This window comes from Camelus ferus, chromosome 36 (assembly GCF_009834535.1).
Source record: "Camelus ferus isolate YT-003-E chromosome 36, BCGSAC_Cfer_1.0, whole genome shotgun sequence".
Taxonomy (NCBI): Eukaryota; Metazoa; Chordata; class Mammalia; order Artiodactyla; family Camelidae; genus Camelus; species Camelus ferus.
In genome coordinates this window covers 26,588,045-26,614,309 of record NC_045731.1, presented here as the reverse complement: position 1 = coordinate 26,614,309, position 26,265 = coordinate 26,588,045, and positions in this window count along the sequence as shown.

The following is a 26,265-nucleotide window of genomic DNA, read 5'->3' as shown; positions in this document are numbered from 1 at the left end:
TGTGGGAGACGTTCTTTCATCTGGCACAATGTGATCGCTTTGCAGGTTAAAATTTTACTCTAGATTCTCAGTCTCTTTGCTAGTTCTGCTTGGACGTTCCTGCAGTTTTCAGTGGAAAAACGAGTTGGAGCTAGTAACTACTAATATATAGGTATGGAGTGCAATTTTCAAACTTAAAGCATCTTTGTGTTCCAACAAGATAGTTGAAGGATGGCGTTCACACACTGTTACATATCACAACTGAGCATGTGGAGAGATGTTCGTTCATCTGGGCAAATTGAACTGTTTGCAGGAGAAACATTTACTCTGGTTTTTCAGTCTGTTTCCTAGAGCCTCTTTGATATTCCTGCATTTTTTACAGGAAAACCATGTTGTAACCTCAACCACCCTATATATATTTATGGAGTGTATTTTGCTACTGATGAGATAGTTAGTGTTCCCGAAATACCAGGTGAAGGACTGCTTTCAAACACAATTATGTCTCAGATATGAGCATGTGAAGAGACGTTCCTTCATCTAGCAAAAATGGAACGGTTGGCAAGAGGAATAATTACTCTCGTTTCTCAGTCTGTTTCCTAGTGCCATTTGGAAATTTCTGCAGTTTTCATTGGAAAAGCGAGTTGGAGATTGAACCTCCCCATATATATTTACGGAGTGTTTTATGCAAATTGAAAGAAACTTCGTGTTCCCAACAAACTGGGTGAAGGACGGGTTTCACACACTGATATATATCAGAGCTGAGCATGGGGAGAGATATTTGTTAATCTAGGAAAATAAGAAAGTTTTGAAGGGGAAATATTTACTGTGTTTTCTAAGTCTATTTCCTACTGCCTATTCGAAATTCCTGCAGTTTTTACAGGAAAACTGAGTTGCAACACCTATTTCCCTATATAAATATGTATCGAGGAAAGTTTGCTACTGATGAAGAAGTTTGTGTTCCCAAAAAGCCAGGTGAAGGACTGCTTTCAAACACACTTATATCTCAGGAAAGTGCATGTGGAGAGACGTTCATTCATCTAGTACAAATGGAAGAGTTTGCAAGGGAAATTTTACTCTGGTTTTTCAGTCTGTTTCTTGTGCCGCTTTGAAGTTCATGCAGTTTTCAGTTTAAAAGTGTGTTGGGGCTTTTACCTACCCATATAAATGTATGGAGTGTAATTTGCAACCTTAAGTAATCTTTCTGTTCCCAAACAGCTAGTTGAAGGACGGCTTAGAAACACACATGAATCTCAGAACTGAGCATGTCGAGAGAAGTTCGTTCATCTAGCACAAAGTGATCTCTTAGCAGAAGATACTTTTACACTGCATTCTCAGAATGTTTCCTAGTGCGATTTGAAGATCCTGAATTTATCACTGGAAAACAGAGTTGGAGCTATAAACTTCCATTTATATATTTAAGGAGTGTAGTTTGCTACAGAAAAGAAACATTGTGTTCCCGACAAGTTAGGTGAAGCATGGATTCACACACACTTATCTAATTAACGAGCATGTGGAGAGTTGTTCTTTCATCTAGCACAAAGTGATCGCTTTGCAGGAGAAGGATTTACTCTGGTTTCTCAGTCCCATTCCTAGTGCTGCTTTGAAGTTCCTACAGTTTTCAGTGGAAAAAGAGTTGGAATTAGGAACAACCTATATATATGTATGGAGTGTAATTTGCAACCTTAAATAATCTTTGTGTTCCCAACAAGCTAGTTGAAGAACGGATTTCAAACATAAATATATCTCAGAACTGAGCATGTGGAAAGTAGTTCGTTCATCTAGCACAAAGCGATCGCTTTGCAAAAGATACTTTTTCTGTGCAATCTCAGCCTGTTTAATACTATGATTTGAAATTCTTAATTTATCACTGAAAAACCGACTTGGGGCTTTTTGTTTCCCTTTATATATGTATGGAGTGTAGTTTGCAACTGAAAAAAAACGTTGTATTCCCAACAAGGTAGGGGAAGAATGGTTTTCTCACACTTATCTCTCAGAAAAAAAGCTTTTTGAGAGTAGTTCTTTCATCTGGCAAAATGTGATCCCTTTGCAGGACAAAATTTTTATCTTGTTTCTCAGGCTCTTTCCTAGTGCTGATTTGAAGTTCCTGCAGTTTTCAGTGTAAAAACGAGTTGGAGCTAGTAAATACCCATATATATGTATGGAGTGCAATTTGCAAACTTAAAGTATCTTTGTGTTCAAACAAGCTAGTTGAAGGACAGTGTTCACACACTGTTACATATCAGAACTGAGCATGCGGATAGACGTTCGTTCATCTGGGATAAATTGAACTGTTTGAAGGAGAAATATTTACTCTGGTTTCTCAGTCTGTTTCCTAAAGCCGATTTGAAATTCCTGCAGTTTTTACAGGAAAATAGTTTTGGAGCCTATACCACCCTATATATGTGTATGGAGAAGATTTTGCTACTAATGAGAAAGCTTGTGTTCCCGAAAAACCAGGTGAAGGACTGCTTTCAAACACACTTATATCTCAGATCGGAGCACATAGAGAGATGTTCGTTCACCTAGCACAAATGAAGCAGATGGCAAGAGAAATATTTACTCTCATTTCTCAGTCTGTTTCTTAGTACAACTTTGAAGTTCCTGCAGTTTTCATTGGAAAACAGTGTTAGAGATGGTACCTACTCATATAAATGTATGGAGTGTTTTTTGCAACTGAAAAGTAACCTCGAGTTCCCAACAATCTAAGTGAAGGACGCGTTTCACACACTATTAAATATCAGAGATGAACATGTGGAGAGACGTTCGTTCATCTAGGAAAATGTCAATGGTTTGCAGGGGAAATATTTACTCTAGTATCACAGTCTATTTCCTTGTGCCGATTTGAAATTCCTGACATTCATAAAGGAAATCCGGGTTACAACCTCTACATACCTATATATATATATGTTTGTAGGTTACCTTGCTACTGATGACAAAGATTTTGTTCCCAAAAAGCCAGGTGAAGGACTGCTTTCAAACACACATATATCTCAGAACTGAGCATATGGAGAGACTTTCGTTCAGCTAGCGCAGATGGAAGAGTTTGCAAGGGACACTTTTACTCTGTTTTCGCAGTCTGTTTCTTTGTGCTGCTTTAATGTTCCTGCAATTTTCAGTGGAAAAGCGAGTTGGAGCTTTTACTTCCCCATAAATATGTATGGAGTGTAATTTGCAAACCTAAAGAATCTTTGTGTTCCCAAAAGCTAGATGAAGGATGGCTTTCAAACACAACTATATCTCAGAACTGAGCATGTGGAGAAGCGTTCGTTCATCTAGCACAAAGCGATCGCTTTGCTGAAGATACTTTTAACCTTCATTCTCAGTTTCTTTCCTAAAATGATTTGAAATTCCTGAAATTATCACTGAAAAACCGTTTTGGGACTTGTCCTTTCATTTATATATAAGTAAGGAGTGTAGTATGCAACTGAAAAAATCCGTTGTATTCCCAACAAGCTTGGGGAAGAATCATTTTCTCACACTTATCTCTCAAAAACGAGCTTTTGTAGAGTAGTTATTTCATCTGGCACAATGTGATCTCTTTGCAAGAGAAATTTTACTCTGGATTCTCAGTCCCTTTTCTAGTGCTGATTTGAAGTTCCTGCAGTTTTCAGTGGAAAAACGAGTTGGAGCTTGTAACTACCCATATATAATTATGGAGTGCAGTTTGCAAACTTAAAGTATCTTTGTGTTCCAACAAGCTAGTTGAAGGACGGCCTACACACACTGTTACAATCAGACATGAGCATGTGGGGAGACGTTTGTTCTTCTGGGACTAATTGAAATGTTTGCAGGAGATATATTTACTCTGGTTTCTCAGACTGTTTCCTAGAGCCGATTTGAAATTCCTGCAGTTTTTACAGGAAAACCGTGTTGGACCTCTCCTACCCTATATTTATGTATGTAGTGTAGTATGCTACTGATGAGAATGCTTGTGTTCCCGAAAAACCAGGTGAAGTTCTGCTTTAAAACACACTTATATCTCAGATCTGAGCATGTGGAGAGACGTTCATTCATCTAGCAAAAATGGAACGACTGGCAAGAGAAATATTTACTCTCAATTCTCAGTCTGTTTCCTAGTACCAATATGAAGTTCCTGCAGTTTTCAGAGGAAAACCGGGTTAGAGTTTTAAATACTCATATAAATGTATGGAGTGTTTCTTGCACCTGAAAAGTAACCTCGAGTTCCCAAAAAACTGGGTGAAAGACGGGTTTCACATACTGTTAAATATCACAGCAGAGCACGTGGAGAGACGTTCGTTCATCTAGGAAAATGTGAATGGTCTGCAGGGGAAATATATAGTCTACTATCTCAGTCTGTTTCCTAGTGCCGATTTGAACTTCCTGAAGTTCATAAAGGAAAACCGTGTTACAACCTCTACTTAACTATATATATATATGTTTTGATTGTAGTTTGCTACTGATGAGAAAGTTTGTGTTTTGAAAAGCCAGGTGAAGGACTGTTTCAAACACACTTATCTCTCAGAACACAGCATCTGAATATACGTTCGTTCATCTAGCACAAATGGAAGAGTTTGCAAGGGAAACTTTTACTCTGGTTTCTTAGTATGTTTCCTTGTGCCACATTGAAGTTCCTGCAGGTTTCAGTGGAAAAGCGAGTTGGAGCATTTACCTCCCCATAAATATGTATGGAGTGTAATTTTTAACCTTAAGGAATCTTTGTGTTCCCAACAAGCTAGTTGAAGGACGGCTACCAAAACACTTATATCTCAGAATTGAGCATGAGGAGAGTAGTTCGTTCATCTAGCACAAAGCTATCAGTAGCAGAAGAAACTTTTACTCTGCATTCTGAGACTGTATCCTAGTGCGATTTGAAGATACTGAATTTATCACTGGAAAACCGATTTGGAGATAGTACCTTAAATTTATATATGTAAGGAGTGTAGTTTGCTACTGAAAAGAAAAGTTGTTTTCCCAACAAGCTAGGTGAAAATGGTTTTCACACACACTTATCTCATAAATGAGCATGTGGAGAGTGGTTCTTTCATCTAGCACAAAGTGATCGCTTTGCAGGATAAACTTTTTTACTTCATTCTCAGTCTGTTTCCTTGTATGATTTGAAATTTCTGAATTTATCACTGAAAAACGTGTTGGGGCTATTCCTTTCCATTATATATATTTAATGAGTGTAGTTTTCAACTGAAAAAAAATTTGTTTTCTCAACAAGCTAGGGGAAGAATAGTTTTCTCACAATTATCTCTCAGATATTTACTTGTGGAGAGATGTAATTTCATCTGGCACAATGTGATCGCTTTGCAGGATAAACTGTTACTCTGGTTTCTCAGTCTCTTTCTTAATGCTGCTTGGAAGTTCCTGCAGTTTTCAGTGGAAAAATGAGTTGGAGCAAGTAACTACACATATACATATATGGAGTGCAATTTGCAAACAAATTATCTATGTGTTCCTACAAGCTAGTTGAAGGACGGCGATAACACACTGTTACATATCAGAACTGAGCATGTGGTGAGACGTTTGTTCATGTGGAACAAATTGAACTGTTTGCAGGGGAAATATTTACTCTGTTTTCTCAGACTTTTTCCTAGCGCCCCTTTAAAATTCCTGCAGTTTTTACTGGAAATCCGTGTTGGAACCTCTACATCCCTATATATATCTATGGAGTGTAGTTTGCTACTGATGAGAAAGCTTGTGTTCCCGAAAAACCAGGTGAAGGACTGCTTTCAAACACACCTATATCTCACAACAAAGCATGTGAAGATACATTCGTTCATCTAGCTCAAATTGAAGAGATTGCAAGGAAAAATTTTACTCTGGTGTCTCAGTCTGTTTCCTTGTGCTGCTTTGATTTTCCTGCATTTTTCAGTGGAAAAGCGAGTTGGAGCTTTTACTTACCCATATATATGTATGGATTGTAATTTGCAACCTTATGGAATCTTTGTGTTCCCAACAAGCTAGTTGAAGAACGGTTTCAAACACACCTATATCTCACAACTGAGCATGTGGAGAGAATTTCATTCATCTAGCACAATGTCATTGCTTTGCAGAAGATACTTTGTCTCTGCATTCTCAGACTACTTTATAGTGCGATTTGAATATCCTGAATTTATCACTGGAAAACCGAGTTGGAGCTAGTAGCTTCCCTTTATATATGAAAGGAGTGTAGTTTGCTACAGAAAATAATCATTGTGTTAACAAAATAATTTAGGTGAACCATGGTTTTCACACACACTTGTCTCATAAATGAGCAACTGGAGAGTCGTTCTTTCATCTAGCACAAAGGGATCACATTGTAGGAGAAGCTTTTACTCTGGTTTCTCAGTCCCCTTCCTAGTTCTGCTTTGAAGATAAAGCAGTTTTCAGTGGAAAAGCGAGGTGGAGCTTTTACCTCCCCATATGTATCTATGGAGTGTAATTTGCAACCTTAAGGAATCTTTCTGTTCCCAACAAGAGATTTTTAAAGACGCCTTCAAACACACATATATATCTCAGAAATGAGCATGTGGAGAGTAGTTCGTTCATCTAGCACAAAGCGATCGCTTTGCAGAAGATAGTTTTACTCTGCTTTCTCAGTCTGTTTCCATGTATGATTTGAAATTCCTGAATTTATCACTGAAAATCCGAGTTGGGGCTTGTTCTTTCCTTTATATTTTGTAAGGAGTGTAGGTTGCAAATGAAAAAATTATTTGTTTTCCCAACACGCTAAGGGAAGAATGGTTTTCTCACAATTATCTCTCAGAAACCTGCTTGTGCAGAGTAATTCTTTCATATCGCACAATAAGATTGTTTGCAGGAGAAACTTTTACTCTGGTTTCTCAGTCTGTTTCTTAGTGCTGCTTTGAAGTTCCTGCAGTTTTTAGTGGAAAAGCGATTAGGAGCTAGTAACTACCCATATATATGTATGGAGTGCAAAATGCAAACTAAAAAGAATCTTTGGTTTCAAACAAGCAAGTTGAAGTACGGCCTTCACACACTGTTACATATCAGAAATGAGCATGTGGAGAGACGTTCGTTCATCTGGGACAAAGTGAAATGTTTACAGGAGAAATATTTACTGTGGTTTCTCAGTCTGTTTCCTAGAGCCGCTATGAAATTCCTGCAGTTTTTACAGGAAAACCATGTTTTGACCTGTACCATTCTATATATATATATATATATATGTAGTGTAGTCTTCTATTGATGAGAAAGCTTGTGTTCCCGATAAACCAGGTGAAGGACTGCTTTGAAACACACTTATATCTCAGAACTCAGCATGTGGAGATATATTCGTTCATCTAGTACAAATGGAAGAGTTTGCAAGGGAAAATTCTACTGTGGTATCTCAGTCTGTTTCCTTCCCCAGTTTGAAGTTCCTGCAGGTTTCAGTGGAAAAGCGAGTTGGAGCTTTTACCTCCCAATATATATGTATGGATTGTAATTTGCAACCTTAAGGAATATTTGTGTTCCCAAGAAGCTAGTTAAAGTATTGCTTCCATAAAAACCTATATCTCAGAACTGAGCATGTGGAGAGTAGTTCGTTCATCTAGCACAAAGCAATCAGTAGCAGAAGAAACTTTTACTCTGCATTCTCAGACTGTTTCCTAGTGTGATTTGAAGATATTGAATTTATCACTGGAAAACCGAGTTAGAGCTAGTACCTTCCATTTTTATATGTAAGGAGTGTAGTTTGCTACTGAAAAGAAAAGTTGTGTTCCCAACAAGTTGGTGAAAATGGTTTTCACACAAACTTATCTCATAAATGAGCATGTGGAGAGTCATTCTTTCATCTAGCAAAAAGTGATCGCTTTGCAGGAGAAGCTTTTACTCTGCATTCTCAGTCTGTTTCCTACTATGATTTGAAATTCCTGAATTTATCACTGAACAACCGAGTTGGGGCTTGTTCTTTCCTTTATATATATGTAAGGAGTGTAGTTTGCAACTGAAAAAAAAATTTGTTTTCCCAACAAGATAGGGGAAGAATGGTTTTCTCACACTTATCTTTCAGAAACGAGCTTGTGGAGAGTCATTATTTCATCTGGCACAATGTGATCGCTTTGCAGGAGAAACCTTTATTCTGGCTTCTCAGTCCCTTTCCTAGTGCTGAATTGAAGTTCCTCCAATTTTCAGTGGAAAAACGAGTTGGATCTACGAACTACCCATATATATATATGGAGTGCAGTTTGCAAATTTAAAGTATCTTTGTGTTCCAACAAGCTAATTGAAGGACGGCCTTCACACACTTTTCATATCAGAACTTAGCATGTGGAGAGAAGTTCGTTCATATGGTTAAAAGTGAACTGTTTGCAGGAGAAATATTTACTCTTGTTACTCAGTATGTTTCCTACAGCCGCTTTGATATTCCTGCATTTTTTAGAGGAAAATCGTGTTGGAGCCTCTACCTCACTATATATATGTATGGAGGGTAGATTACTACTGATGAGAAAGCTTGGTTTCCTGTAAACCCAGGTGAAGGACTGCTTTCAAACACACTTATATCTCAGAACTTAGCATGTGGAGATACGTTCTTTCATCAAGCACTAATGGAAGGGTTTGCAAGGAAAATTTTACTCTGGTTTCTCAGTCTGTTTCCTTCTGCCACTTGGATGTTCCTGCAGTTCTCAGTGGAAAAGCGAGTTGGAGCTTTTACCTCCCCATATATATCAATGGAGTGTAATTTGCAACATTAAGGAATCTTTGTGTTCCCGAGAAGCCAGGTGAAGGACTGCTTTCATACAGACTTTTATCTCAGAACTCAGCATATGGAGAGACGTTTGGTCATATAGCACAAATGGAAGACTTTGCAAGGGAAACATTGCCGCTTTGAATTTCCTGCAGATTTCAGTGGAAAACGAGTTGGAGATTGTACATCCCCAAATATACGTATGTATTTTAAAAGGCAACCTTAAAGAATCTTTCTGTTTCCAACAAGCTATTTGAAGTAAGGCATTCAAACACAACTATATCTCCGAACTGAGAATGTGGAGAGAAGATCGTTCATCTAGCACAAAGCGAGCGCTTTGCAGAAGATAATTTTACTCTGAATTCTTTGTCTGTTTCCTAGTATGATTTGAAATTCCTGAACTTATCACTGAAAAACCGAGTTTGGTCTTTTTCTTTCTCTATATATATGTAAGGAGTGTAGATTGCAACTGGAATAGAATGTGTTTCCTATCATGCTAGGGGAAGAATTATTTCCTCACACTTATCTCTCAGAATGGAGCTTGTGGAGAGTCGTTCTTTCATCAGGCACAATGTGATCGCTTTGCAGGAGAAACTTTTAATCTTCTTTCTCAGTTTGTTTCCTAGTGCTGCTTTAAAGTTCCTGCAGTTTTCAGGGGAAAACAGAGTTGGAGCTAGTAAATACCCATATATATGTAAGGAGTGCAGTTTGCAAACTTAAAGTATCTTTGTATTTCAACAAGTTAGTTGAAGGACGGCCTTCACACACTGTTACATATCAGAACTGAGCATGTGGATAGAAGTTTGTTCATCTGGGACAAAGTGAACTGTTTACAGGAGAAACATTTACTCTGGTTTCCCAATAAGTTTTCTAGAGCCGCTTTGATATTCCTGCAGTTTTTACAGGAAAATCGTATTGGAAACTGTACCACCCTATATATATGTATGGAATGTAGTTTGCTACTGATGAGATAGATTCTGTTCCCAAAAAACCAGGTGAAGAACTGCTTTCAAACACACTTATATCTAAGATCTGAGCATGTGCAGTGACGTTCGTTCACCTAGCACAAATTGAACTTTTGGCAAGTGAAACATTTACACTCATTTCTCAGTCTGCTTCTTAGTGCCACTTTGAAGTTCCTGAAATTTTCAGTGGAAAAAAGTGTTGGAGATAGTACCTCCCCATATAAATGTATGGAGTGTTTTTTGCAACTGAAAAGCAGCTTCGTGTTCACAACCAACTAGGTAAAGGACGGGTTTCACACACTTAAGTATTAGAGCTGTGTATGTGGAGAGACGTTCGTTCATCTAGGAAAATGTGAACGGTATGCAGGGGAAATGTTTACTCACGTTTCTCAGTCTGTTTCCTAGTGCCGATTTGAAATTCCTGCAGTTCTTACAAAAAAACTGAGTTACAACCTCTACTTCCCTATATATATACGTACGGAGGATAGTTTGCTACTGATGAGGAAGTTTGTGTTCCCGAAAAGTCAGGTGAAGGACTGCTTTCAAACACACCTATATCTCAGAACTGAGCATATGGAGAGACGTTCATTCATGTAGCGCAAATGGAAGAGCATGCAATGGAAAATTTGCCGCTTTGAATTTCCTGCAGTTTTCAGTGGAAAACCAAGTTAGAGAATGTACCTCCACATATTAAATTATGGGGTGTTTTTTGCAACTGAAAAGAAACCTCGTGTTCCCAACACACTAGTTGAAGTACGGGTTTCACACACTGATAAGTATCAAAGCTGAGCATGTGGAGAGTCTTTCGTTCATCTAGGAAAATGTGAACGGTTTGCAGGGGAAATATTTACTCTAGTATCTCAGTGTGTTTCCTAATGCCGATTTGATATTCCTGAAGTTCTTCCAGGAAAACCGTTTTACAAACTCTACCTACATATATATATATGTTTGGAGGGTAGTTTGCTACTGATGAGAAAGTTTGTGTTCCCGAAAAGCCAGGTGAAGTACTGTTTTCAAACATACATATATCTCAGAAATGAGCATGTGGAGATACGTTCGTTCATCTAGCACAAATGGAACAGTTTGCAAGGGAAACTTTTACTCTAGTTTCTAAGCCTTTTTCCTTGTGCATCTTTGATATTCCTGCAGTTTTCAGTGGAAAAGTGAGCTGGAGATTTTACATCCCCATATATATCTATGGAGAGTAATTTGCAACCTTTAGGAATCTTTGTGTTCCCAAAAATCTAGTTGAAACACGGCTTGCAAACACACCTATATCTCAGAACTGAGCATGTGGAGAATAGTTCGTACATCTAGCACAAAACGATTGCTTTGCAGAAATAGTTTAACTCTGCATTCTCAGTCTGTTTCCTAGTATGATTTGAAATTCCTGAATTTATCTCGGAAAAACCGATTTGGGGCTTGTTCTTTCCTTTACATATATATAAGGAGTGAAGATTGCAACTGAAAAAAATTTGTTTCCCCAACAAGGTATTGGACGAATGGTTTCCTCACACATATCTCTCAGAAAGGAGCTTTTGGAGAGTAGTTCTTTCATCTGGCAAAATGTGATCGCTTTGCAGGGGAAACTTTTTTTTGTTTCTCAGTCTCTTTCCTAGTGCTGCTTAAACTTCCTGTAGTTTTCAGTGGAAAAGCGAGTTGGAGCTAGAAAATACCCATATATATGTATGAAGTGCTATTTACAAACATAAAGTATCTTTGTGTTCCAACAAGCAAGTTGAAGGACGGCCTTCACACACTGTTACATATCAGGAATGAGCATGTGGGGAGACGTCCGTTCATCTGGGACAAATTGAACTGTTTACAGGAGAAACATTTACTTTTGTTTCTCAATCTTTTTCCTAGAGCCGCTATGAAATTCCTGCAGTTTTTACAGGAAAAACATGTTGGGACCTGTACCACCCTATATATATGTATGGAGTGTAGTTTGCTACTGATGAGAAATCTTGTGTTCCCGAAAAACCAGGTGAAGGACTGCTTTCAAACACACTTATATCTAAGATCTGAGCATGTGCAGGAACGTTCGTTCATCTAGCAAAAATGGAACGGTTGGCAAGAGAAACATTTACTCTCGTTTCTCAGTCTGTTTCCTAGTGCCACTTTGAAGTTCCTGCAGTTTAAATTGGAAAAACGAGTTTGAGATTTTACCTCCCCATATAAATTTACGGACTGTTTTATGCAACTGAAAAAAAACTTCGTGTTCCAAACAAACAAGGTGAAGGACGGGTTCCACTCACTGTTATATATCAGATATGAGCATGGGGAGAGAGTTTCGTTCATCTAGAAAAATGTGAACGGTTTGCAGGGGAAATATTTACTCTGGTTTCTCAGTCTATTTCCTAGTGCCGTTTTAAAATTCCTGCAGTTTTTACAGGAAAACTGAGTTGCAACATCTACCTCCCTATATATATATGTATGGAAGGAATTTTGATACTGATGAGAAAGTTTGTGTTCCCGAAAACCCAGGTTAAGGACTGCTTTCGAACACACTTATATCTCAGGAAAGTGCATGTGGAGAGATATTCATTCATCTATCACAAAAGGAAGAGTATGGAAAGGAAACTTTTACTCTGGTTTCACAGCCTGTTTCCTAGTTCCGCTTTGAAGTTCCTGCAGTTTTCACTGGAAAAGCGAGTTGGGGCTTTGACTTCCCATATATATGTATGGAGTGTAATTTGCAACCTTAAGGAATCTTTGCGTTCCCAACAAGCTAGTTGAATGACGGTTTCAAACACACCTATATCTCAGAACTGAGCATGTGGAAAGAATTTCATTCATCTAGCACAAAGTAATCGCTTTGCAGAAGATACTATTACTCTGCATTCTCAGACTATTTCACAGTGCGATTTGAAAATCCTGAATTTATCACTGGAAGACCGTGTTGGAGCTAGTTCCTTCCATTTATATATGTAAGGAGTGTAGTTTGCTACAGAAAAGAAACATTGTGTTCCCAACAAATTAGGTGAAACATGGTTTTCACACACACTTATCTCATAAATGTGCATTTGGAGAGTCGTTCTTTCATTTGGTAGAAACTGATTGCTTTGCAGGAGAAGATTTTACTTTGGGTTCTCAGTACCCTTCCTAGTGCTGCTTTGAAGTTCCTGCAGTTTTCAGTGGAAAAGCGAGTTGGAGCTAGGAACTACCCATATATATGTATGGAGTGTAATTTGCAACCTTAAAGAATATCTGTGTTCCCAACAAACTAGTTGAAGGATGACTTTCAAACTTAGCTATATCTCAGAACTGAGCATGGGGAAAGAAGTTCCTTAATCTAGCACAAAGCGATCGCTTTCTAGAAGATACTTTTACTCTGAATTCTCAGCCTGTTTCCTAGTATGATTTGAAATTCTTAATTTATCACTGAAAAACCGACTTTGGGCTTGTTGTTTCCCTTTATTTATGATAGTAGTGTAGTTTGCAAATGAAAAAAAAAACGTTGTATAGACAACAAGCTAGGGGAAGAATGGTTTTCTCACAATTATCTCTCAGAAACGAGCTTGTGGAGAGTCGTTCTTTCATATGGCACAATGTGATCGCTTTGCAGGATAAACTGTTAGTCTGGTTTCTCAGTCTCTTTCCTAGTGCTACTTGGAAGTTCCTGCACTTTTCAGTGGAAAACCGAGTTGGAGCAAGTAACTACCCATATATATTAATGGAGTGCAATTTGCAAATTTAAATTATCTTTGTGTTCCAATAAGCTAGTTGAAATACTGCGTTCACACACTGTTATATATCAGAACTGAGCATGTGGTGAGAAGTTCGTTCATCTGGGACAAATTGAACTGTTTGCAGGAGAAACATTTGCTCTGGTTTCTCAGTCTGTTTCCTAGAACCGCTTTGAAATTCCTGAAGTTTTTACAGGGAAACCGTATTTGAACCTCTACAACGCTATATATATTTATGGAGTGTAGTTTGCTACTGATGAGAATGCTTGTGTTCCCGAAAAAGCAGGTGAAGGACTGCTTTGAAACACACTTATATCTCAAGAAAGTGCATGTGGAGAGAAGTTCGTTCATCAAGCCCAAATGGAAGAGTTTGCAAGAGAAAATTTTTCTCTGGTTTCTCAGTCTGCTTCCTTGTGCCGCTTTGAAGTTCCTGCAGTTTTCAGTGGAAAAGCGATTTGGAGCTTTTACCTCCCCTTATATATGTATGGAGTGTAATTTGCAACCTTTAGAAATCTTTGTGTTCCCAACAAGCTAGTTGAAGGACGGTTTCAAACACACCTATATCTCAGAACTGAGCATGTGGAGAGAAGTTCATTCATCTAGCACAATGTAATCGCTCTGCAGAAGATACTTTTACTCTGCATTCTCAGACTATTTCATAGTGTGATTTGAAGATCCTGAATTTATCACTGGAAAACAGATTTGGAGCTAGTATCTTCCATTTATATATGTAAGGAGTATAGTTTGCTAAAGAAAAGAAACATTGTGTTCCCAACAAGTTAGGTGAAGCATGGTTTCATACACACTTATCTCATAAATGAGCATGTGGAGAGTCATTCTTTCATCTAGCAGGAAGTGATTGCTTTGCAGGAGAAGATTTTACTCTGGATTCTCAGTCCCCTTCCAAGTGCTGCTTGGAAGTTCCTGCAGTTTTCAGTGGAAAGCCGAGTTGGAGTAGTAACTACCCATATATATTTATGGAGTGCAATTTGTAAACTTAAATTACCTTTGTGTCCCAACAAGCTAGTTGAAGGACTGCGTTCACACACTTTTACAACTCATAAGTGAGCATGTGGTGAGAAGTTCGTTCATCTGGGACAAATTGAAATGTTTGCAGGAGGAACATTTACTCAGGTTTCTCAGTCTGCTTCCTTGTGCCGCTTTGAAATTCCTGCAGTATTTACAGGAAAAACTTGTTGGAAACTCTACCCACCTATTTATATGTATGGAGTGTAGTTTGCTTCTGATGAGAAATCTTGTGTTCCCGAGAAACCAGATGAATGTCTGCTTTCAAACACACTTATATCTCAGATCTGAGCATGTGGAGAGACGTTCTTTCATCTCACAAAATTGGTGCAGTTGGCAAGAGAAATATTTACTCTCGTTTCTCAGTCTGTTTCCTAGTGCCACATTGAAGTTCCTACAGATTTCAGTGGAAAACTGAGTTAGAGATTGTAACTACCCATATGAATTTATGGAGAGTTTTTTGCAACTGAAAAGAAACCTCCAGTTCGCAACACACTAGTTGAAGTACGGGTTTCATACACTGTTAAATATCAGAGCTGACATGTGGAGAGACGTTCGTTCATCTAGGAAAATATGAAAGGTTTGCTGGGGAAATATTTACTCTAGTATCTCAGTCTGTTTCCTAGTGCCAATTGGAAATTCCTGAAGTTCTTACAGGAAAACAGGTTTACAACCTCTACCTACATATATATATATGTTTGGAGGGTAGTTTGCTGCTGATGAGAAAGTTTGAGTTCCTGAAAAGCCAGGTGAAGGACTGCTTTCAAACACACATATATCTGAGAACTGAGCATGTAGAGATACTTTCGTTCATCTAGCACAAATTGTAGAGTTTTCAAGGGAAACTTTTACTCTGGTTTCTCAGTCTGTTTCCTTGTGACGTTTTGAAGTTCCTGCAGGTTTTATTGGAAAAACGTGTTGGAGCTTTTACCTACCCATATATATCTATGGATTGTAATTTGCAAACTAAGGAATCTTTGTGTTCCCAAGAAGCCAGGTGAAGGACTGCTTTCAAACAGAATTATATCTTAGAACTGAGCATATGTAGAGACGTTCGTTCATCTAGTGAAAATGAAAGAGTTTGCAAGGGAATCTTTGCCGCTTTGAATTTCCTGCAGTTTTCAGTGGAAAAGCGAGTTGGAGCTTGTACATCCCCAAATATATGTATATATTATAATTGGCAAACTTAAAGTATCTTTGTGTTCCCAACAAGCTAGTTGAAGTACGGCTTGCAAACCAACCTATATCTCCGAAATGAGAATGTGGAGAGTAGATCGTTCATCTAGCACAAAGCGATCACTTTGCAGAAGATACTTTTATTCTTCATTCTTTGTCTGTTTCCTAGTATGATTTGAAATTCCTGAACTTATCACTGAAAAACCGAGTTGAGTCTTTTTCTTTCTCTTTATATATGTAAGGAGTGTAGATTGCAACTGGAAAAAAATGTGTTTCCCAACAAGCTAGGGGAAGAATTGTTTCCTCACACTTATCTCTCAGAGTGGAGCTTGTGGAGAGTCATTCTTTCATCTGGCACAATGTGATCGCTTTGCAGGAGAAACTTTTACTCTTGTTTCACCGTCTGTTTCCTAGTGCTGCTTTAAAGTTCCTGCAGTTTTCAGGGGAAAACCTAGTTTGAGCTAGTAAATAACCATATATATGTAAGCAGTGCAGTTTGAAAACTTAAACTATCTTTGTATTTCAACAAGTTAGTTGAAGGACGGCCTTCACACACTGTTACATATCACAACTGAGCATGTGGAGAGAAGTTCATTCTTCTGGGACAAAGTGAACTGTTTACAGGAGAAACATTTACTCTGGTTTCTCAATATGTTTTCTAGAGCCGCTTTGATATTCCTGCAGTTTTTACAGGAAAACCGTGTTGGAACCTGTACCACCCTATATATATTTATGGAATGTAGTTTGCTACTGATGAGATAGCTTCTGTTCCCAAAAAACCAGGTGAAGGGCTGCTTTCAAACACACTTATATCTTCAGAACGGAGCATGTGGAGATACGTTCGTTCATCTAGCACAAATGGAAGGGTGTGCAAGGGAAACTTATACTCTGTTTTCTCAGTTTGTTTCCTTCTGCCGCCTGGAAGTTCCTGCAGTTTTCAGTGGAAAAGCGAGTTGGAGCTTTTACCGCCCCATATATATTTATGGAGTGTAATTTGCAACCTAAAGGAATTTTTGTATTCCCAACAATCGAGTTGAAGTACGGCTTTCAAACACACCTATATCTCAGAACTGAGCATGTGGAGAGTACTTCGGTCTTCTAGCACAAACAATTAGTAGCAGAATAAACTTTTACTCTGCATTCTCAGACTGTTTCCTTGTGCAATTTGAAAATCCTGAATTTATCACTGGAAAAACGAGTTGGAGATAGTAACTTCCATTTATATATGTAAGAATTGATGTTTGATACTGAAAGAAACGTTGTGTACCCAACAAGGTAGGTGAAGAATGGTTTTCACACACACTTATCTCATAAATGAGCATGTGAAGAGATGTTCGTTCATCTAGCACAAAGCGATCGCTTTGCAGAAGGTACTTTTACCCTGCATTCTCAGGCTGTTACCTAGTATGATTTGGTAAACCTGAAAGTATCACTGAAAAACCGAGTTGGGGCTTGTTGTTTCCCTTTATATATGTAAGGAGTGTAGTATGCAACTGAAAAAAACGTTGTATACCCAAAAAGCTAGGGGAAGAATCGATTTCTCACACTTATCTCTCAAAAACTAGCTTTTGTAGAGTAGTTATTTCACCTGGCAAAATGTGATCTCTTTGAAGGAGAAACTTTATTCTGGCTTCTCAGTCACTTTTCTAGTGCTGAATTGAAGGTCCTGCAGTTTTCAGTTGAAAAATGATTTGGAGCTAGCAAATTCCCATATATATGTATGGAGTGCAGTATGCAAACATAAAGTATCTTTGTTCTATAACAAGCTAGTTGAAGGACGGCCTTCACACATTGTTACAATCAGAAATGAGCATGTGGAGAGACGTTCGTTCTTCTGGGACAAATTGAAATGTTTGCAGGAGAAACATTTACTCTGGTTTCTCAGTATGTTTCCAAAGCCAATTTGAAATTCCTGCAGTTTTTACAGGAAAACCGTGTTGGATCTCTACTCCCCTATATATATGTAGTGTAATTTGCTACTGATGAGAAAGCTTGTGTTCCCGAAAAACCAGGTGAAGTTCTGCTTTAAAACACACTTATATCTCAGATCTGAGCATGTGGAGAGATGTTCATTCATCTAGCACAAATGGAACGATTGGCAAGAGAAATATTTACTCTCATTTCTCAGTCTGTTTCCAAGTAGCAATATGAAGTTCCTGCAGTATTCAGTGGAAAACCTTGTTAGAGATTGTACATACTCATATAAATGTATGGAGTGTTTCTTGCACCTGGAAAGAAACCACGAGTTCCCAAAAAACTAGGTGAAGGACGGGTTTCACACACTGTTATATATCAGAGATGAGCATGTGGAGAGACGTTCGTTCATCTAGGAAAATGTGAATGGTTTGCAGGGGAAATATTTAGTCTATTATCTCAGTCTGTTTCCTAGTGCCGATTTGAACTTCCTGAAGTTCTTAAAGTAAAACCGGTTTACAGCCTCTACTTAAATATATATATAAATTTTAATTGTAGTTTGCTACTGATGAGAAAGTTTGTGTTTTGAAAAGCCAGGTGAAGGACTGCTTTCAAACACACTTATATCTTCAGAACTGAGCATGTGGAGATACATTCATTCATCTAGCACAAATGGAGGTGTTTGGAAGAGAAACTTTTACTCTGGTTTCTTAGTATGTTTCCTTGTGCCGCTTTCAACTTCTTGCAGGTTTCAGTGGAAAAGCGAGTTTGAGCATTTACCTCCCCATAAATATGTATGGAGTGTAATTTTTAACCTTAAGGAATCTTTGTGTTCCCAACAAGCTATTTGAAGGACGGCTTCCATAAACACTTATATCTCAGAACTGAGCATGAGGAGAGTAGTTCGTTCATCTAGCACAAAGCTATCAGTAGCAGAAGAAACTTTTACTCTGCAATCTGAGATTGTATCCTAGTGCGATTTGAAGATACTGAATTTATCACTCGAAAACCGAGATGCAGCTAGTACCTTCAATTTATATATGTAAGGAGTGTAGTTTGCTACTGAAAAGAAACGTTGTGTTCCCAAAAAGCTAGGTGAAAATGGTATTCACACACACTGATCTCATAAATGAGCATGTGGAGAGTGTTTCTTTCATCTAGGAAAAAGGGATCGCTTTGCAGGGGAAACTTTTGTACTACATTCTCAGTATTTTTCCTTGTATGATTTGAAATTCCTGAATTTATCACTGAAAAACCGAGTTGGGGCTTGTCCTTTCCTTTATATACAAGTAAGGAGTGTAGTATGCAACTGAAAAAAAAATTTTTTTTCCCAACAAGCTAGGGGAAGAATGATTTACTCACACTTATCTCTCAGAAACGAGCTTGTGGAGAGTCGATCTTTCATCTGGCACAATGTGATCGCTTTGCAGGTTAAAATTTTATTCTAGATTCTCAGTCTGTATCCTAGTTCTGCTTCGACGTTCCTGCAGTTTTCAGTGGAAAACCGAGTTGGATCTAGTAACTACCCATATATATGTATGGAGTGCAATTTTCAAACTTAAAGCATCTTTGTGTTCCAACAAGATAGTTGAAGGACGGCCTTCACACACTGTTACATATCACAACTGAGCATGTGGAGAGATGTTCATTCATCTGGGACAAATTGAACTGTTAGCAGGAGAAACATTTACTCTGGTTTTTCAGTCTGTTTCCTAGAGCCGATTTGAAATTCCTGCTGTTTTTACAGGAAAACCGTGTTGGATCCTCAACAACCCTATATATATATATATGGAGTGTAGATTGCTACTGATGAGAAAGTTAGTGTTTCCAAAATACCAGGTGAAGGACTGCTTTCAAACAGAATTATGTCTCAGATATGAGCATATGAAGAGACGTTCCTTCATCTAGCAAAAATGGAACGTTTGGCAAGAGGAATAATTACTCTCGTTTCTCAGTCTGTTTCCTAGTGCCATTTGGAAATTTCTGCAGTTTTCATTGGAAAACCGATTTGGAGATTGTACCTCCCCATACACATTTACGGAGTGTTTTATGCAAATTTAAAGAAACTTCGTGTTACCAACAAAGTGGGTGAAGGACGGGTTTCACACACTGATATATATCAGAGCTGAGCATGGGGAGAGACTTTTGTTCATCTAAGAAAATGTGAAAGGTTTGAAGGGGAAATATTTACTATGGTTGCTCAGTCTATTTCCTAGTGCCTATTCGAAATTCCTGCAGTTTTTACAGGAAAACTGAGATGCAACATCTACATCCCTATATAATTATGTATGGAGGCAAGTTTGCTACTGATGAAAAAGTTTGTGTTCCCGAAAAGCCAGGTGAAGGACTGCTTTCAAACACACTTATATCTCAGGAAAGTGCATGTGGAGTGACGTTCGATCATATAGCACAAATGGAAGAGTTTGCAAGGGAAACTTTTACTCTGGTTTCTCATTCTTTTTCAATGTGCCGCTTTGGTGTTCCTGCAGTTTTCAGTGGAAAAGCGTGTTGGAGCTTTTCCGTAACCATATACATGTATGGAGTGTAATTTGCAACCTTAAGGAATCTTTGTGTTCCCAAACAGCTAGTTGAAGGACGGCTTTGGAACACACATGTATCTCAGAACTGAGCATGTCGAGAGAAGTTCGTTCATCTAGCACAAAGTGATCACTTTGCAGAAGATGCTGTTACACTGCATTCTCAGAATGTATCCTAGTGCGATTTGAAGATCCTGAATTTATCACTGGAATACCGTGTTGGAGCTAGAAACTTCCATTTATATATGTAAGGAGTGTAGTTTGCTACAGAAAAGAAACATTGTGTTCCCGACATGTTAGGTGAAGCATGGATTCACACACACTTATCTAATTAACGAGCATGTGGAGAGTCGTTCTTTCATCTAGCACAAAGTGATCACTTTGAAGGAGAAGGTTTTACTCTGGTTTCTCAGTCCCCTTCCTAGTGCTGCTTTGAAGTTCCTACAGTTTTCAGTGGAAAACGGAGTTGGTGCTAGGAACAACCTATGTATATGTATGGAGTGTAAATTGCAACCATAAAGAATCTTTGTGTTCCCAACAAGCTAGTTGAAGGACGGCTTTCAAACATACATATATGTCAGAACTGAGCATGTGGAAAGTAGTTCGTTCATCTAGCACAAAGCGATCGCTTTGCAGAAGATAATTTTTCTCTGCATTCTAAGCCTGTTTCCTACTATGATTTGAAATTCTTAATTTATCACTGAAAAACAGACTTGGGGCTTTTTGTTTCCCTTTATATATGTAAGGAGTGAGGTTTGCAACTGAAATAAAACGTTGTATTCCCAACAAGGTAGGGGAAGAAAGGTTTTCTCACAATTATCTCTCAGAAAAAATCTTTTTGAGAGTAGTTCTTTCATCTGGCAAAATGTGCTCCCTTTGCAGGACAAAGTTTTACTCTGGTTTCTCAGTCTATTTCCTTGTGCTGTTTTGAAGTTCCTGCAGTTTTCATTGTAAAAACCAGCTGGAGCTATTAATTACCCATATATATATATGAAGTGCATATTGCAAACTTAAAGAATCTTTGTGTTCCAACAAGCTAGTTGAAGGACGGCGTTCACACACTGTTATATATCGGAACTGAGCATGTGGAGAGACGTTCGTTCATCTGGGATAAATTGAACTCTTTGAAGGAGAAATACTTACTCTGGTTTCTCAGTCTGTTTCCTAAAGCCGCTTTGAAATTCCTGCATTTTTTACAGGAAAACCATGTTGGAGCCTCTACCAACCTATATATATGTATGGAGGAGATTTTGCGACTAATGAGAAAGCTTGTGTTCCCGAAAAACCAGGTGAAGGATTGCTTTCAAACACACTTATATCTCAGATCTGAGCATAGGGATAGACGTACGTTCATCTACCAAAAATGAAGCAGATGTCAAGAGAAATATTTACTCTGGTTTCTCAGTCTCTTTCCTAGTAGCAATATGAAGTTCCTGCAGTTTTCAGTGGAAAACCGAGTTAGAGATTGTACATACTCATATAATTGTATGGAGTGTCTCTTGCACCTGAAAAGAAACCTCGAGTTTCCAAAAAAAGGTGAAATAAGGGTTTCACACACTGTTATATATCAGAGCTGAGCATGTGGAGAGACGTTCGTTCATCTAGAAAAATATGAAAGGTTTGCAGGGGAAATATTTTGTCTATTATCTCAGTCTGTATCCTAGTGCCGATTAGAACTTCCTGAAGTTCATAAAGGAAATTCGGTTTACAACCTCAACATACCTATATATATATATGTTTGTAGGTTAGTTTGCTACTGATGAGAAAGATTGTGTTCCCGAAAAGCCAGGTGAAGTACTGCTTTCAAACACACATATATCTCAGAACTGAGCATATGGAGAGATTTTCATTCATATAACGCAGATGGAAGAGTTTGCAAGGGACACTTTTACTCAGTTTTCACAGTCTGTTTCCTTGTGCCGCTTTAAAGTTCCTGAAGTTTTCAGTGGAAAAGCGAGTTGGAGCTATTACCTCCCCATATATATGTATGGAGTGTAATTTGCAAACTTATGGAATCTTTGGGTTTCCAACAAGCTAGATGAAGGACGGCTTTTAAACACAACTATATCTCAGAACTGAGCATGTGAAGAAGGGTACGTTCATCTAGCACAAAGCGATCGCTTTGCAGAAGATACTTTTACCCTACATTCTCAGTCTGTTTCCTACTATAATTTGAAATTCCTGAATTTATCACTGAAAAACCGAGTTGGGGCTTGTCCTTTCCTTTATATATAAGTACGGAGTGTAGTTTGCAACTGAAAAAAGAATTTGTTTTCCCAACAAGCTAGGGGAAGAATGATTTTCTCACACTTATCTCTCAGAAACGAGCTTGTGGAGAGACGTTCTTTCATCTGGCACAATATGATCACTTTGCAGGATAAACTTTTACTCTGGATTCTCAGTCTCTTTCCTAGTTCTGCTTGGACGTTCCCGCAGTTTTCAGTGGAAAACCGAGTTGGAGCAAGTAACTACCCATATATATTTATGGAGTGCAATTTGCAAACTTAAACTAACATTGTGTTCCAACAAGATAGTTGAAGGACGGCATTCACACACTGTTACATATCACAACTGAGCATGTGGAGAGAAGTTCTTTCACCTAGGACAAATTGAACTGTTTGCAGGAGAAAAATTTGCTCTGGTTTCTCAGTCTGTTTCCTAGAGCTGCTTTGAAATTCCTGCAGATTTTACAGGAAAACCGTGTTGGAAACTCAACCATGCTATATATATATATGGAGTGTAGTTTGCTAGCTACTGATGAGAAAGTTAGTGTTCCCGAAAAACCAGGTGAATTACTGCTATCAAACACACTTATGTCTCAGACCTGAGCATGTGGAGAGACGTTCCTTCATCTGGCAAAAATGGAAAAGTTGGCAAGAGGAACATTTACTCTCGTTTCTCAGTCTGTTTCCTAGTGCCAATTGCAAATTCCTGCAGTTGTCATTGGAAAACCGAGTTGGAGATTGTACCTCCCCATATACATGTACGGAGTGTTTTATGCAAATTTAAAGAAACTTCGTGTTACCAACCAACTAGGTGAAGAACGGGTTTCACACACTGTTATATATCAGAGCTGAGCATGTGGAGAGACGTTCGTTCAACTAGAAAAATGTGAACATTTTGTAGGGGAAATATTTACTCTGGATTCTCAGTCTATTTCCTAGTGCCGATTTGAAATTCCTGCAGTTTTTACAGGAAAACTGAGTTGCAACATCTAATTCCCTATATATATATGTAAGAAGATAAGTTTGCTACTGATGAGGAAGTTTGTGTTCCCGAAAAGCCAGGTGAAGGACTGCTTTGAAACACACTTATATCTTCAGAACTGAGCATGTGGAGATACGTTCGTTCATCTAGCACAAATGGAAGGGTGTGCAAGGGAAACTTATACTCTGTTTTCTCAGTTTGTTTCCTTCTGCCGCCTGGAAGTTCCTGCAGTTTTCAGTGGAAAAGCGAGTTGGAGCTTTTACCGCCCCATATATATGTATGGAGTGTAAATTGCAACCTAAAGAATTTTTGTATTCCCAACAATCTAGTTGAAGTACGGCTTTCAAACACACCTATATCTCAGAACTGAGCATGTGGAGAGTTCTTCGGTCATCTAGCACAAAGCAATCAGTAGCAGAATAAACTTTTACTCTGCATTCACAGACTGTTTCCTTGTGCAATTTGAAAATCCTGAATTTATCACTGGAAAAACGAGTTGGAGATAGTAACTTCCATTTACATATGTAAGGATTGAATTTTGCTACTGAAAGAAATGTTATGTACCCAACAAGGTAGGTGAAGGATGGTTTTCACACACACTTATCTCATAAATGAACATGTATGGAGACGTTCGTTCTTCTGGGACAAATTGAACTGTTTGCAGGAGATACATTTACTCTGGTTTCTCAGTCTGTTTCCTAGAGCCGCTTTGAAATTCCTGCAGTTTATACAGGAAAACCATGTTGGACCTCTACAACCCTATATATATTTAAGTAGCATAGATTGCTACTGATGAGAAAGATTGTGTTTTGAAAAGCCAGGTGAAGTTCTGCTTTAAAACACACTTATATCTCAAATCTGAGCATGTGGAGAGACGTTCATTCATCTAGCACAAATGGAACGATTGGCAAGAGAAATATTTACTCTCATTTCTCAGTCTGTTTCCTAGTAGCAATATGAAGTTCCTGCGGTTTTCACTGGAAAACACTGTTAGAGATTGTACATACTTATATAAAAGTATGGAGTGTCTTTTGCACCTGAAAAGAAACCTCGAGTTCCGAAAAAACAAGGTGAAGGAACGGTTTCACACACTGTTATATATCAGAGCTGAGCATGTGGAGAGACGTTCGTTCATCTAGAAAAATGTGAATGGTTTGCAGGGGAAATATTTAGTCTATTATCTCAGTCTGATTGCTAGTGCCGATTTGAACTTCCTGAAGTTCATAAAGGAAAACCGGTTTACAACCTCTACTTAAATATATATATATATGTTTTGATTGTAGTTTCCTACTGATGAGAAATTTGTGTTTTGAAAAGCCAGGTGAATGACTGCTTTCAAAAACACTTATTTCTCAGAACACAGCATGTGAAGATACGTTTGTTCATCTAGCACAAATGGAAGTGTTTGCAAGGGAAAATTTTTCTCTGGTTTCTTAGTATGTTTCCTTGTGCAGCTTTGAATTTCCTGCAGGTTTCAGTGGAAAAGAGAGTTTGAGCATTTACCTCCCCATAAATATGCATGGAGTGTAATTTTTAACCTTAAGGAATCTTTGTGTTCTCAACAAGCTATTTGAAAGACGGCTTCCATAAACACTTATATCTCAGAACTGAGCATGAGGAGAGTAGTTCATTCATCTAGCACAAAGCTATCAGTAGCAGAAGAAACTTTTACTCTGCATTCTGAGATTATATCCTAGTGCGATTTGAAGATACTGAAATTATAACTCGAAAACCGAGATGCAGCTTGTACCTTCAATTTATTTACGTAAGAAGTGTAGTTTGATACTGAAAAGAAATGTTGTGTTACCAAAAAGCTAGGTGAAAATGGTATTCACACACACTTATCTCATAAATGAGCATGTGGAGAGTAGTTCTTTCATCTAGCACAATGTGATCACTTTGCAGGAGAAACTTTTTTAAATCATTGTCAGATATTTTCCTTGTATGATTTGAAATTCCTGAATTTATCACTGAAAAACAGAGATGGGGCTTGTCCTTTCCTTTATATACAAGTAAGGAGTGTAGTTTGCAACTGAAAAAATAATTTGTTTTCCCAAAAAGCTAGGGGAAGAATGATTTTCTCACACTTATCTCTCAGAAACGAGCTTGTGGAGAGTCTTTCTTTCATCTGGCAAAATGTGATCGCTTTGCAGGTTAAAATTTTACTCTAGATTCTCAGTCTCTTTCCTAGTTCTGCTTGGACGTTCCTGCAGTTTTCAGTGGAAAACCGAATTGGAGCTAGTAACTACCCTTATATATGTATGGAGTGCAATTTTCAAACTTAAAGCATCTTTGTGTTCCAACAAGATAGTTGAAGGACGGCCTTCACACACTGTTCTATATCAGAACTGAGCATGTGGAGAGACTTTCGTTCATCTGGGATAAATTGAACCCTTTGAAGGAGAAATATTTAATCTGGTTTCTCAGTCTGTTTCCTAGAGCCGCTTTGAAATTCCTGCATTTTTTACAGGAAAACCATGTTGGAGCCTCTACCACCCTATATATATGTATGGAGGAGAATTTGCGACTAATGAGAAAGCTTGTGTTCCCGAAAAGCCAGGTGAAGGACTGCTTTCAAACACACATATATCTCAGAACTGAGCATATGGAGAGAATTTCGTTCATCTAGCGCAGATGGAAGAGTTTGCAAGGGACACTTTTACTCAGTTTTCGCAGTCTGTTTCCTTGTCCCGCTTTAAAGTTCCTGCAGTTTTCAGTGGAAAAGCGAGTTGGAGCTATTACCTCCCCATATATATGTATGGAGTGTAATTTGCAAACTTAAGGGATCTTTGGGTTTCCAACAAGCTAGATGAAGGACGGCTTTCAAACAGAACTATATCTCACAACTGAGCATGTGGAGAAGGATTCGTTCATCTAGCACAAAGTATCTTTGCAGAAGATACCTTTACCCTACATTCTCAGTCTGTTTCCTAGTATAATTTGAAATTCCTGAATTTATCACTGAAAAACTGAGTTGAGGCTTGTACTTTCCTTTATATATAAGTACGGAGTGTAGTTTGCAACTGAAAAAAGAATTTGTTTTCCCAACAAGCTAGGGGAAGAATGATTTACTCACACTATCTCTCAGAAACGAGCTTGTGGAGAGTCGATCTTTCATCTGGAACATTATGATCACTTTG